This window comes from Mustela nigripes, chromosome 3 (assembly GCF_022355385.1).
Source record: "Mustela nigripes isolate SB6536 chromosome 3, MUSNIG.SB6536, whole genome shotgun sequence".
Taxonomy (NCBI): domain Eukaryota; kingdom Metazoa; phylum Chordata; class Mammalia; order Carnivora; family Mustelidae; genus Mustela; species Mustela nigripes.
In genome coordinates this window covers 55,963,165-55,977,217 of record NC_081559.1, presented here as the reverse complement: position 1 = coordinate 55,977,217, position 14,053 = coordinate 55,963,165, and the positions used below count along the sequence as shown (strand labels likewise).

At 35.1% G+C, this 14,053-nt stretch overlaps 1 protein-coding gene across 18 annotated transcripts in view; it reads left to right on the top strand.

Annotated features, from left to right (window-relative positions):
- The window catches only part of BAZ2B (bromodomain adjacent to zinc finger domain 2B), a 313,348-nt gene that overhangs the window by 72,795 nt on the left and 226,500 nt on the right, over window positions 1-14,053 (top strand). For all 18 annotated transcript variants that reach the window (XM_059394021.1, XM_059394020.1, XM_059394019.1 and 15 more), the window contains exon 2: window positions 2,882-2,924. The gene's annotated coding sequence lies outside the window, so the exon portion shown is untranslated. The remainder of the gene's footprint in view (window positions 1-2,881; window positions 2,925-14,053) is intronic.

Here is a 14,053-nt window from a genome sequence, read left to right as displayed (position 1 = left end):
TTTCTTTCTTTCTTTCTTTCTTTCTTTCTTTCTTTCTTTCTTTCTTTCTTTCTTTCTTTCTTTCCTTCTTTTTCTTTCTGTCTGTCTGTCTTTCTTTCTTTCTTTCTTTCTTTAGATTTATCTATTTATTTGAGAGAGAAGGAGAGAGCTAGCGCAAGCACGTGTTTGTGTGGAGTGAGGGGTGGGAGGGGCAAAGGGTGAATCAGAAACTTCCACAGACTCTGCAGTCCTGTCACATGGCTCTATCCCACCATTCTGAGTCCACAACCTGAGCTGAAACCAAGAGTTAGTTGCTCAACCAACCGTACCACCCGGGTGCCCCTGTGAGATTATTTTTCTTATGTAATAGAAAATAGATTTTTTAATGGAAATTTTTTTATTGTATAATTACACCTTGGAAAGTACAAACACAGCAAAAACATTAAACTGATATATAAATGAATGATTAAATATTTAATGACTATTTAAATGAATTTTAGAATTAAGCAGCATATATTTCTTTTTTGTTGTTTTTTAAGATTTTTTATTTATTTATTTGACAGAGAGATAGAGATTACAAGTAGGCAGAGAGGCAGGCAGAGGGAGAGGGGGAAGCAGGCTCCCTGCTCAGAAAAGGCCCGATGTGGGGCTCAGTCCCAGGACCCTGAGACCATGACCTGAACCAAAGTCAGAGGCTTAACTCACTGAGCCACCCTGGTGCCCCAAGCAACATATATTTCTATGTTCAAATGTGAGTGAGGTGAGAAAAAGTAGGTCTTCTACTCATTTATTCCTATGATTCTTTTCAATAAGCCAGGTAGGGATAGGCATCCTTACTTTGTGTATGTTGAGACTTTAATGGTGTATGTTAAAACCAGTTACATAAGGTAAAACTTTCTGTTTTGGGTCAGAAGAAGAGGAAAAATAAAGATAGTTATATGTTAATTACTGAAAGATTGCTTATATAATTGTATGTCTTGATTTATCTCACAGCTTAACACTGGTAGGTGTTTTCTATGTATAAATATAGTTGAGATTTTTCCTGTGCATATTTACTGAAATGGTAACTTGTAAGGAAATAGCACATAACCAATATATTAGTTGAATTATGTTTTCATAAAATGTAATATGACTTTTTATATGTGTAATTTGAATATATTTCCCAGTTTCAAGATGATTTTAAAGAATTACCTTTCCTTGTAAAAGCCACTTAAGATTTTTATGAGAAGCTTTAAGATTTGTCTGGCTTTATCTAGTGTCGTTTTAATTTCATGTGTTTTTTTCTTATGCATTTGCACATACCAGTAAGCCATGTGTAAAAATTGTTACCATGATGAAGGAATGCTTTTACTAGTTTTTTATGCTATTAGTTTTAGAGCTTTAAAAATAGTGTGCAGTTTTAGCTATACATATAGTCTTAATTACCTTGTATTTTTTTTTTCAAAAAAATAAAATGGAGGGGCGCCTGGGTGGCTCAGTGGGTTAAAGCCTCTGCCTTCGGCTCAGGTCATGATCCCAGGGTCATGGGATCGAGCCCCGCATCGGGCTCTCTGTTCAGCGGGTAGCCTGCTTCCTCATCTCTCTCTGCCTGCTTCTCTGCCTACTTGTGATCTCTGTCAAATAAATAAATAAAATCTTTAAAATAAAATAAAATAAAATAAAATAAAATGGAACATTTATTTTTATTTTTTTATTCAGTCACAAATATTGTTTGAATGTAACTATTTTAAAAAACTTTAATACCTTTTTGAATAACAGAGTTTTATAAAAAGTATAATTGCTTCTTTCATAAGACTTTTTGTATTGACATTTTATCATCACAGGGCTTTATAGTGTGTGTGCGTGTGTGTGTGTGTGTGCGTGCAACCTGGGGCTTGGACTCAAAATCCTGAAATGAAGTGTCACATGAAACCAAGAGTCAAATGCTCTACTGACCAAGCTATCCAGGTGTCCCACAAGACTTTTTTATATTGATTTAAGTTGAGAACATAATGATAGAAAGTAACTACTTGAAGGCAGGTCTTTGGAAATACAGGGTAAAATGTGTGTTGGCAGAATGGAATGGCTGAAAGGTGTGAGATAAAAAAGGAACCAAGGAAAACTCAGTTCTCTATGCTTGGACAAGTCATGTAAGCTCTCTAACATCTATTTCCATGAATTGTTATGAGGATTTGATGAAATAATATATGAAGGCCCATTATGAATATTAAAACACCATAATATTAAAACATAAAACATTTAAAAGTTTACCTTAAGTCATGCCTTGTTAATTGAGAAATTTCAAAAAAGCTTAGATTTTATAGGGGTAAGAACTCTAAGCTCTCCATAGTTCAGTAAGTAGTTTAACTTCTAAGTTCCCTTGGGCTTATTGCGTATAGTTCCTTCCCAGTGATATTTTCAATCTTTACTAGTTTTGTATCTCTTCATAAGAATGAGCCCAAGGCCATTTCTCCTATTAATTGATAATAAATTGATCACATTCTAGCCTTAAGATGAACTACTAATCTGATCACAGAGAAAAAGTCATCTATAAAAAGGACCTGCCTCTTGTTTGTAGTATATTTGAGACACAGTGATTCTCTTCTTAGTAAATATTTGAAATAAAAAAGCAACCCAAAAGTCCTATAGCTTATTTACTAATATGTTATGTTATGTTAATCATGGGGTGTTGCTGATTATAAACAAAACATAATCTGTCATGCTATAATAAGTAATGACCCATCAACAAGAACCTGAAGTGCCTCATGCTTTATTTCTGTCACATCAGTTGTAACTTTCCTGACATCTTTAGATTGACTTTTGGCATCAAGAAAGACAAAAATTCTAAACAAATATTTTAGTTTCTGAAATTACTTACGTAAATATGATTCAGCTAAATGCTATTTCTGTTTTCCTATTGCAGATTTCTCAACAGTGATGTCACAAGATTGACCACATTGATCACAGTAAGAACAAAATGATAATTAATCTTTTAAGGATGTTTTCTCCAGAATGAGTATAGGGTTGGAAAATATTTATAATTTTATTCTTTCTTTCAGCAAACAATTAAATGTTTATATTTTCAATGAAACACATCTCATACTTCTAGTTAGTATTTTAAGTACTAAGAAAATTGCTTTAAATTATTTAAAAGCATTTAAAATGAAAAATTACTTTTAATTTATAACTGAAATTATATGCTTAATTATATTAATGTATTTCAGTGTGAATCATCTGAACATCCTATTTTAAAAATTTCTGTCTTTACTAAAAAATAACAGAACATTTAAGATAACTCCATATTAGGAAAAAATTTACAAAAATAAAATTACTTGAGATTGTAATCACTTATTAAGAAAAGACTGTAAACAGCCTTGAAAGGATTCTTAAGCTTGCTTAAATTTTTCATTGATATTTAAATGATTTATAGAGAGTCTTCCAAATATGGAGAGTTGTTGAAAAGAGATAGTTCTCATAAGTAACTGATACTTCTCTTTATTTTAAAGTATTAATCTCTACTATATAAAAGGATAAGGAAATAACATTTCTTAAAGAAAAAACTGTGTCCAAGGTCTTGATCCACATTATTATAAAATTACTAAATAGTAAAAAAATATTATTTTTGGAAAATTCTTTTAAATAACACAAATAAATTTGAATTATTTACTCAATCTGTTTCTTTAATCCTGTTCTAATTGTTCATTAATTATATAAACAGTAATTATCAGAAACATAAATTCATAATATTTATATTTGTATTTTAACATTTTTCTAAAAAACTTTAAAAAAACCTGGTCTACTTTTTTAAGCTTGGAGAGAACTTTTATTGTATTTTTAAGCGTTTTATCATCAAGTATACATATGCTCAGATGTTTATCTCCTATTCATTCATTTTCCTAAGGCATCACATTAGCTATCTCTGATATGCAGCTCTTTGCTTGTTTGTTTTTTCCTTAATCAGAACTTTATTGCCCTAACTGAATATTTTACAACAAAATATTAATGTATTTCTATAATAACCTTCTGCTTAGTGTTGAGTACATTTCAGTCAAGGAGGTTAACATTGGCATTGGATGAAAATGATTTTTAATTTGAAAATGCTGGCTCTTGCTGTACATTTTTAGGGTAACATTAAGAGAGTATGTAATTGCAAGTGTTCTAAATTCAAGAATTTCAGTAAGAGAGGTAGTATCCAATATTATCTGATATAATATAAGGGAAAGACTAAGAAGTATTCATTTGAGATATTCATAAGTGACTGATAGTAAAAACCCTTAATTTGTAATAATATTAGGGCTATGAGGCCTTCTCCAGCCCCTTGAGCCAAGAGAAGAGGGTAGATTTCAACACTGATTCCCATTGAGGGGACTATGGAGAGAGTAGGTCAAGCATTGACCATGGGGCATAAATAAAGTGAGACCAGGAAAGGGCTGATATGCTCAGAGGAAATGGAGGTTAAGGGACTAGTCAGAAGTAGATAAGCTGATAAATTGAGATGATAAAGTAATAGCTGAAAGAGTAGAATATTGTGGCTGGGTGGGGGGAGGATATTATAGATTGTTTCAGAGCTGAAGCTGTAATGAGTCTTTGTGTATTACATAATATACATTTTTTATATTTTTGCCCCAGAAATTTTCAGAACTCAGGAGGATTGCTATTTTTCCCAAGTTATAATCCATAAAAGTGTTCAGATCTTCTAACTGCTCTCTCATTTTCCTGGCCATCATCAATTCTCTTAAAGTCTATGCATCTTCAGTTTAATCTTATCAAAGCATTGCTGACTCTTTCTCTTTTTTACTTGAAGATGTTTAGTGACTTCCCATTTCCTCCAAGATCAAATCTAGATATTCTAACTTGGTATTCAAGCTCCTCAATTTGGGTGTAACATATTTCCCAGCTGATTATTGTATTGTTCCAGAATCCTACATTCTACCCAACATGGACTACATACTCCACATCAAAAATTGATTTTGGTTCCATACTTACATTCATGTCATTGCCTTCCCCTAGAATATTCTTTTTTATTTTTTAATTTTTTATTTTTTATATACATATAATATATTTTTATCCCCAGGGGTACAGGTCTGTGAATCGCCAGGTTTACACACTTCACAGTACTCACCATAGCACATACCCTCCCCAATGTCCATAACCCCACCCCCCTTCTTGTAACCCCCCTCCCCCCAGCAACCCTCAGTTGCTTTTTTTTTTTTTAAAGATTTTATTTTTAAGTAATCTCTACACCCAGTGTGGGGATCAAACTCACAACCCCAAGATCAAGAGGTAAATGCTCTACCAGCTTAGCCAATTAGGCTCCTCTCTGTAGAATATCATTTTTCTATTTTAGGCTTTTAGTTTTTTCTGATGAACTCAGAACTCTCCTCTAATAACCTGTCAACATGTAATCATTCTTTGAGGCCTTCCCTAAGCATCCTAATGGAAAATGATCCTCTTTCCCTAGTAGTTTCTTAATGCTTAATTTTTATTATTCCTATGTTACTGGTAACATATATTTTCTTATATTTTATGTATTTTAATATTTATTTTTCACTGTGCTAAGCAAATGAGCATTCAACCAATGTTTGCTGGTAATCATAAATACCCCCAAAAGAGCTCAATTAATTAGCATCCTTAGTTTTTCTATATAAAAATTAAAATAAGGATATTAATACATGAATATCCAAAAGGTGAGCCATAGGAAGCAAGTTAGATGGGAAAGAATGTATGTTTTAGAACTAAAGAGAGCTTGGGGCTTCTGGGTGTCTCAGTTGGTTAAGCATCTGACTCTTGATTTTAGTTCTAGTCATGATCTCAGGGTCTAGCCCCTTGTTGGGCTCCATGCTCAGCAGGGAGTCAGCTCAAGATTCTTTCTCTCTCCCTCTGCCCTTCCCCTCCTCACTCTTTCTCTAAAATAAATAAATAAATCTTTAAAAATTTTTAATTTTTAATTTTTTAATTTTTGTTATTTTTAAAAGATTTTATTTATTTATTTGACAGACAGGGAGAGAGAGAGAGAGACATCAGGAGGAGATGCAGGGGTAGGGGGAGATGCAGGCTTTCCACTGAGCAGAGAAGGCAAATATTTAACCGACTGAGCCACCGAGGTGTTCCCTGCCCACCCCCACACCGTTATTTTAAAAAGAACTAGAGAAAGTTCAAGTATTGATGCCACTTATACCAGGTATGTGACCCATAGCAAGTGAACCTCTTTGTACTTCAGTATCTTCACCTGTAAAATGATGTTACTTACATTTAAAAGGATTGCTATGCAAGATTTAAATATAATGCGTTTCAACTTTCTTCCCTCTTGTATGTGCTCCTTCGCACATACAAGAAGGGAGATGAAATCAGGTGTAAATGTCAGGGATACACCCCAAACATCCAAATTTACCTTATTCACACATTGTGGCCCTTTTGTCTGTAAGTTTCAGTAAATGAATTTCTACTTTCTACATTACATATATTTTTAAAGATTGATATTTATTTATTTGACAGAGATCACAAGTAGGCAGAGAGGCAGGCAGAGAGATGGGGGGAAGCAGGCTCCCCGCTGAGCAGAGAGCCCAATGCAGGGCTCGATCCCAGGATGCTGGGATCATGACCTGAGCCGAAGGCAGAGGTTTAACCTACTGAGCCACCCAGGTACTCCTACATTACATATGTTTATGATAACTTAATCGATATATGAATTCCAGCAAGGAGACTGATTAGATCTTTTGATACAAGGTGCTTTTATTTAGGGAAAGAGTTAGACCTCAGTAGAATATTAAGATCCTAAAAGGCTAGAATGAACTTTAGAATGGCTCAGATTGTGCTGCATTCCCCTTATACAACAGATGAAAAAATCAAGGTCCAGAGAGTTGAAAGGGAGGTAATATGTGTTAAGAACATGAACTGAGGTCAGAAAAACCTTTGTTTAAAGGTTGTGATCTTGAGTCCATTACATAGTCTAAGATCCATTTTTTCCTCTCTAAAGCAGAGATAATATTTATATCTCTAGGAGTGCTGTGAATGTTAAATGACATCATGTTTATAAAGCATAGTACAGAGGCAGATACATACTAAATTCTCTTGACCACTCATTGTATCATCATTGTAGATGATGATACCATCACTTGTAAAGTTACTTTTCTCAAGTCACATAGGGTGAGATCTTAGCTTAACCTGATTTTGCTTTATTCTACCATAATTTTTAGTATGGTTTTGTGATCGCATCTACTTGATTAAAAATCTCTAAACAGCATTAGGGTTTAGAGAGCTCAGTCAAATTATCTGCCTTTGGCTTAGGTCATGATCTCTGGGTCCTGGGATTGGGTCCTTGGGTCAAGGCCCATGTCAGGCTCCTTGCTTAGTGGGTTGCTTGGTTCTCCCTCTCTATCTTCCTCTCCCCCTGCTTGTGCTTTCTTGCTTCTTGCCTCTCTCAAATAAAGAAAACTTTTAAGAAATTAAAATAAATTAATTAAGTAAATAAAAATCTCTGAATAGCATTTATAGGAAGTATTATAAAATAACTCATAGATTTTTTTATTCTCAAATCTTTCCAGATTCTTTGTCTTCTTTGAGAATATTTAAGCAATTTCACTTAAACGCAGTTTATTAGTGTGTAATTTCATTACTATACTAGCTATACTTTTAAATATTATGATTTAACTTTTTAATATATATTTTAATAATATTACAGAGCAAGTTGGAAAATAAAATGGCCTTTTCTCATTTTGTTTTGCTTTGTTCTGTTTTTGTTTTTAAAGAGAGAGAGAGAGAGAGTACTTAACATATGTGCACAAGCAGGGGTATGGACAGAGGGACAGAGAGAGGGAATCTTAAGCAGGCTCCATGCCCAGTGTGGAGCCTGATGGGGGCCAGTCTTACAACCCTGAGATCATGACCTGAGCTGAAATCAAGAATTGGATGCTTAATAACTGAACCACCCAGGTGCCCCAAGCCTTTTCTGGTTTTATTAATATTCCTTTTACCCTTTGTAATTTTATTGTAAATATTACTTATATTTTATAGAGACTCATCTCTACCAACAGAAATATTTCACTTAAAAATTGAAATTTAGGGTCCCCTGAGTGGCTCAGTCAGTAGAGTGTGCAACTTTTTATCTTGGGGTCTTGAGTTCAACTGCCACGTTGGACAGAGAGATCACTTAAAAGCAAATAATTAAAGTTTTGTTTGTTAGTTTGTTTGTTTTAAAGGCAGAAAAGGAGCACCTGAGTGGCTCAGTGGGTTAAAGCCTCTGCCTTCAGCTCAGGTCATGATCTCAGGGTCCTGGGATTGAGTCCTGCATCTGGTTCCCTGCTCCACGGGGAGCCTGCTTCTCCCTTTCCCTCTGCCTCTTACCCTGCTTGTGTTCTCTCTCACTCTCTCTCATTCTCTCTGGGTCAAATAAATAAATAAATCTTTAAAATGATTAAGAATTGAAATTTAGAAGGAATTATTAGACCACTTTACAATGTACACACTACTAGAAATATTGGAAGTAGATAGCAAATTTAAAATGTTGGCTACCGACCACAGATAAGATGTAATGAAGTGTCATAGTGACTGATGGTTGTCCCTTAATGTTGATTTTCCCCATCCACTAATTCTTTCCTAGCATATCAATACCTGGAGTAAAAATATTTCCCAGCTTCCCTTGAATCTAGATGTGATCATGGGACTAAGGTCTGGCTAGAGATAAATAAGCAACTTAAGGGAAAGGTTGTATTCCCTCTTTTTCCCCCATTCTTCCTTACTGGCTGAAATGTGGACATGGTAACTGGAAATGAGTGGAAACCCCAAACCAAGAATGGGCAAGAAATAAAAGAGAAAGTCTCTAATATCTTCAGGATGTTACCTTGTCTATATCCGCACTGGTGCCTGCATCTGGACTTCCTTGATATGACAGAGATAAACTTTTTTTTTCTTTTCAGAAATAAGTGTATTTATTGATTTAAATACTCTCTATCTCTATAGGAGTATAACTCAAAAGAAGCATTTATTGTTTTATACATCTCTTACAATATCTATGATGTATAACTAACACAAATAATGGGTTCATTGAATGAAATGGATGCAATAGTGTGTGAATTTAATAACCAATTTTATTATTTCTGCTTTGCTAATTTGTTCTTTTTATACTTCTACATGCAGAAAACCAAAAAAACAAACAAATAAAAAAAACCAAGCCCCTTAGTTTTATCAGTTATTTACAATGATTACATAAATGTTCTATTTGTTTAGTTTTTTAAATTTTTCTTTTTTTAAATAATTTTTTCATTTTTCAAATAAACATATAATGTATTATTAGCCCCAGGGGTACAGGTCTGTGAATCACCAGGTTTACAGACTTCACAGCACTCACCATAAAACATACACTCCCCAATGTCTGTAACCACCCATCCTCTCCCTTCCCCCCCTCCCCCATTTGCTCACAAAGTTTGCTTTGTGAGATTAAGAGTCTCTTATGGTTTGTCTCCCACCCGATCACATCTTGTTTCATTTATTCTTTTCCTACTCCCCAAGCCCCCCACATTGCATCTCTACTTCCTCATATCAGGGAGATCATATGATAGTTGTCTTTCTCTAATTGACTTATTTCGCTAACCATAATACCCTCTAGTTCCATCTACATCATCGCAAATGGCAAGATTTCATTTCTTTTGATGGCTGCATAGTATTCCATTGTGTGTGTGTGTGTGTGTGTGTGTGTACCACATCTTCTTTATCCATATATCTGTTGATGGACATCTAGATTCTTTCCATAGCTTGACTATTTTGGACATTGCTGCTATAAACATTCGGGTGCATGTGCCCCTTCAGATCACTACGTTTGTATCTTTAGGGTAAATACCCAGTAGTGCAATTGCTGGGTCATAGGTTAGCCCTATTTTCAACTTTTTGAGGAACCCTCATGCTGTTTTCCAGAGTGGTTGTACCAGCTTGCATTCCCTTCAACCATGTAGGAGGGTTCCCCTTTCTCCACATCCTCGCCAGCATCTGTCATTTCCTGACTTGTTAATTTTAGCCATTCTGACTGGTGTGAGGTGGTATCTCATTGTGGTTCTGATTTGTATTTCCCTGATGCCGAGTGATGTGGAGCACTTTTTCATGTGTCTGTTGGCCATCTGGATGTCTTCTTTGCAGAAATGTCTGCTCATGTCCTCTGCCCATTTCTTGATTGGATTATTTGTTCTTTGGGTGTTGAGTTAGCTAAGCTCTTTATAGATTTTGGATACTACCCCTTTATCTGATATGTCGTTTGCAAATATCTTCTCCCATTCTGTCAGTTGTCTTTTGGTTTTGTTAACTGTTTCCTTTGCTGTGCAAAAGCTTTTGATCTTAATGAAGTCCCAATAGTTCATTTTTGGCCTTGCTTCCCTTGCCTTTGGTGATGTTCCTGAGAAGACGTTGCTGTGGCTGAAGTCGAAGAGGTTGCTGCCCGTGTTCTCCTCAAGGATTTTGATGGATTCCTTTCTCACATTGAGGTCCTTCATCCATTTTGAGTCTATTTTTGTGTGTGGTGTAAGGAAGTGGTCCAATTTCATTTTTCTGCATGTGGCTGACCAATTTTCCCAACACCATTTGTTGAAGAGGGTGTCTTTTTTCCACTGGACGTTCTTTCCTGCTTTGTCGAAGATGAGTTGACCATAGAGTTGAGGGTCTATTTCTGGGCTCTCTCTTCTGTTCCATTGATCTATGTGTCTGTTTTGTGCCAGTACCATACTGTCTTGATGATGACAGCTTTGTAATAGAGCTTGAAGTCTAGAATTGTGATGCACCAACTTTCGCTGGCTGGCTTTCTTTCTTTCTTTCTTTTTAAGGATTTTATTTATTTGACAGGCAGAGATCACAAGTAGGCAGAGAGGCAGGCAGAGAGAAAGGAGGAAGCAGACTCCCTGCTGAGCAGAGAGCCCGACTAGGGGCTCCATTCCAGGACCCTGGGATCATGACCTGAGCAGAAGCTTTAACCCACTGAGCCATCCAGGCCCCCCATCTTTTTCAATATTCCTTTGGCTATTCGAGGTCTTTTCTGGTTCCATCTACATTTTAGGATTATTTGTTCCATTTCTTTGAAATAAATGGATGGGATTTTGATAGGGGTTGCATTAAATGTGTAGATTGCTTTAAGTAGCATAGACATTTTCACAAGAGATAAAATTTTTTTGTAAGCCACTGGTTTCAGGTTTTCTGTCTCTTGTGCCTAAAACTAATCCTGACACACCAAAATAGTTTGACAAATTATATGCCATTGTTAAAATGTCTTTGGTTTGTTTATATTTCATTTACTTTTACTCAACTCTGCTATAACTTTCATAGGTTGGATTTTAGGAGAAAAATAGGAAAGGGAATGATTCACTGTGTCTAGGGAAGGAGACTAACTAAACCTTAACAGAGTAGGATGACATCTGGGCTAGATTTTTGAAGTATGAGTTGGAAGAAAACACTAATTCCAAAGGATACATGCACCCTTTTGTTAATGCAGCATTATTAACAGCCAAGATATGGAAGCAACCTAAGTGTCCATTGATAGGTGAATGGTAAGGAAGATCTGGTAAATGTGTGTGTGTGTGTCTGTGTGTGTGTATATACACGAAGTAGAGAAATCAGCCATTTCCAAAAGGAGTACACACACACACACACACACACACACAGGAATATTATGCTGCCATAAAAAGGATGTAATCATGCCATTTGTGACAACATAGATAGACCTAGAGGGTATTATTCTAAATGAAATGAGTAAGATTGAGAAAGACAAATACCATATGATTTCACTCATGTTTAAAACACTCATGTAAAAAAACAAAACAAATGAATAAACAAAGAAAAAGCTATATCACACTTATAAATACAGAGAACAAACTGATGGTTGCCAGAGGGGAGTATGGAATGAATAAGTCACAGGAATGAAAGGCACAGCAGAAGAAATATAGAAAATGATGTTATAATAGGGTTGATGGTGACAGATGGTAGCTATACTTGTGATGAGCGTCACATAATGTATAAACTTGTTGAATCACTATGTTGTACACCTGAAACTAATGTAATATTTTGTGTCAACTATGCTCAAATAAAAATAGTTTTGTTTGTTTTTTAAAGGAAGAGAATCCAGAAAGAGGAAATAGGCATACAGATTTGGAAAGAATGTATGTTCCAGGACATGAAAATATTTTGGATGTTGCTGTTGAAATATAAAATTTCAGGAAATAAATGAGCCTAACGTTTAGATCTTGTAGGAGTTTACTTACCAAGAAGTTTGGTAAGTACCCTTGCAAAGGTACCTAGCAGAGAGTTCTTTAATATTATACATAAATTTAATTAAATAATATATATATATTTTTTCTTTATATTTATTCTTACGTTTTCATGGTTTTTCCATTAAGTATTTTTTAAAAAAATGTATTTTCTAGAAGTGTTTAGAAAGGAAGTATAAAACTAATAAATTTTTATTCATTTTTTTAAAAATGGTAGGTGCTTTCTAGTTGAGCCTTTATTATTAGTTTACAGATGACTAAACTGAGACTCAAAAAAGTTAAAGTATCTTTCCCAGTGTATTCTACTGACAGATAAGTCATTATTTGCAAAGTAGAGAAATCAGCCATTTCCAGAAATCTGCCATGTATTCACTGACTTCTTTTTTCGACTTCTTTTAAAATACCAAATGCAGATGTGTATATTTGGATAAAAGACACCCCCTCCCCACCCCTGAGGCACCTGGGTGGCTCAGTGGGTTAAGCCTCTGCCTTCAGCTCAGGTCATGGTCTCAGGGTCCTGTGATCGAGCCCTGCATCGGGCTCTCTGCTCAGCAGGGAGCCTGCTTCCTCCTCTCTCTGCCTGCCTCTCTGCCTACTTGTGATCTCTCTCTCTGTCAAATAAATAAATAAAAACTTTAAAAAAAGACACCCCCCACCTCCCATTGCCAAAGCTTCTCCAGCAAAAGTTGCACCATTATACCATTGATGGAGCTAAACCCATGCATTGTGTTCTCAGTGAGAGACTGTAGATATAAATGATACTATGCTGCAGAGACCCAACTAAACTTCTTTGAACAATTGGAAGTATACAATGTTACAGGCTCATTTGGTTTCAAAATCAGTTCTTACCTAAAAATTCTGAATGAGCTACTGTTTAATAAATATGCTTAAGAAAAGAAAAAGGCAATAATCTTAACATAGTCTAAGAAAAATTATAGAAGCATGAGAGAATAGAAAAGAAAGTTTTCTACTTTGGTTTGGTGGTTTTTGGTTTGGTGGTTTTTGGTTTGGTGGTTTTTGGTTTTTTTTCTTTCTTAATTTTTTTTTCTGTAATTAGTAGTGAGTTTAATACAGCCCAGAGTCTGCTGGGTAGTCTCTCCATTTGTTTCCCTTTCCTCACGTGCTCTCACTCTCAAATAAATAAAATTTTTTTAAGTTTAATACAAATATTCCTGATGCTGTCCTTATGGGAATGCATTTTTTTCAAGTGCTTTTTAAAAACATTACATCAGTAGCTATATTTCTATCATAATATAAGACAGTGCAGGTAAACTTTTCCACATGCAAATTGTACCATCTATTTATTTATAATTTTATTCTCCAATTTGCTTTCATCTCAGGAAAATCTACTTAACTTTTATTCACAAAATTCATGGTTTTTGTCTCTTTATTGCCTCATTACTGAATACTTCAGGGTTGTATTTTTTAAATTCTAGTCCTTTCATCAAAGTTCATAATTCCATAGCTCAGTCTATATCAAACTTCCTCTCATCTCTGAAACAGTTTTTGCTGATTATAGTTCTATTTTATTTGCTCCTTGACTAACAATTTGAAAGTCTGCATTGGTGTTCTAGAAACTGTGAGAGAAGAGAATGATGTACAACAAAATTAAATTTCAAGTCACTTTAATTCAGAAAATATTTACCTCGTCCTTTCATATTTTTAGTGTGGAACTTATAGAAAGGAAACTTTATAAAACTTTCACACTTGACAGTAAACTCAAATGTCACAGTTCCCCTCAAATGTTACCTCTTCCGTAAAACCTACAGATCCCGGGGCACCTGGGTGGCTCAGTGGGTTAAAGCCTCTGCCTTCAGCTCAGGTCATGATCCCAGGGTCCTGGGATTGAGCCCCGC